Consider the following 1663-nt stretch of genomic DNA (forward strand, 5'->3'; position numbering starts at 1 on the left):
AGTACTAATGCTTCTCAATAGAGGGAAAAGAGAAGTTCTGAGACCATTTTTTTTTCTTTGCACTGTGTTTTGTCTTTCTTTTCCCCTTTACATCAGGGTGGTTCAGAACACAGGTGTAGACATGGACATTCAGGGTCTGTCCTCTTTGATGGATAATCTCGCTATAAGTGTACAGAACATTCAAGATTTGGTGGTTCAGAATCCTATGTTAGAACCTAAAATTCCTATTCCTGAGTTATTTTCTGGAGATAGAGCTAAGTTTCTGAATTTCAAAAATAATTGTAAACTATTTCTGGCTTTGAAACCCCGCTCCTCTGGTGACCCAGTTCAACAAGTAAAGATCATTATTTCTTTATTACGTGACGACCCTCAAGACTGGGCATTTTCCCTTGCGCCAGGAGATCCTGCATTATGTGATATTGATGCGTTTTTTCTGGCGCTCGGGTTGCTTTATGATGGACCTATTTCAGTGGATCAGGCTGAGAAGATCTTGCTGGCTCTGTGTCAGGGTCAGGATGAGGTAGAGATATATTGTCAGAAGTTTAGGAAGTGGTCTGTGCTCACTCAATGGAATGAATGTGCTCTGGCAGCAATTTTCAGAAGGGGTCTCTCTGAAGCCCTTAAGGATGTCATGGTGGGATTTCCTATGCCTGCTGGTCTGAATGAGTCTATGTCTTTGGCCATTCAGATCGATTGACGCTTACGTGAGCGTAAAACTGTGCACCATTTGGCGGTGTTATCTGAGCATAAACCTGAGCCTATGCAATGTAATAGGACTTTGACCAGAGCTGAACGGCTAGAACACAGACGTCAGAATGGGCTATGTTTTTACTGTGGTGATTCCACTCATGCTATCTCCGATTGTCCTAAGCGCACTAAGCTGTTCGCTAGGTCTGCCACCATTGGTACGGTACAGTCGAAATTTCTTTTGTCCGTTACTTTGATCTGCTCTTTGTCATCCTATTCTGTCATGGCATTTGTGGATTCAGGCGCTGCCCTGAATTTGATGGACTTGGAGTTTGCTAGGCGCTGTGGGTTTTTCTTGGAGCCCTTGCAGCATCTTATTCCATTGAGAGGAATTGATGCTACGTCTTTGGCCAAGAATAAGCCTCAGTATTGGACCCAACTGACCATGTGCATGGCTCCTGCGCATCAGGAGGATATTCGCTTTTTGGTGTTGCAGAATCTGCATGATGTGGTCGTGTTGGGGTTGCCATGGCTACAAGTCCATAACCCAGTATTGAATTGGAAATCCATGTCTGTGTCCAGCTGGGTGTCAGGGGGTACATGGTGATGTTCCATTTCTGTCTATTTCATCATCCACCCCTTCTGAGGTCCCAGAGTTCTTGTCAGATTACCGGGATGTATTTGATGAGCCCAAGTCCAATGCCCTACCTCCGCATAGGGATTGTGATTGTGCTATCGATTTGATTCCTGGTAGTAAGTTTCCTAAAGGTCAACTGTTTAATTTGTCTGTACCTGAGCACGCCACTATGCAGAGTTACGTAAAGGAATCCTTGGAGAAGGGTCATATTCGCCCGTCGTCGTCACCATTGGGGGCAGGGTTCTTTTTTGTGGCCAAGAAGGATGGTTCGTTGAGACCTTGTATTGATTACCGCCTTCTGAATAAAATCACAGTCAAATTTCAGTACCCCTTGCCGCT

Source organism: Ranitomeya imitator, chromosome 1 (assembly GCF_032444005.1).
Source record: "Ranitomeya imitator isolate aRanImi1 chromosome 1, aRanImi1.pri, whole genome shotgun sequence".
Taxonomy (NCBI): domain Eukaryota; kingdom Metazoa; phylum Chordata; class Amphibia; order Anura; family Dendrobatidae; genus Ranitomeya; species Ranitomeya imitator.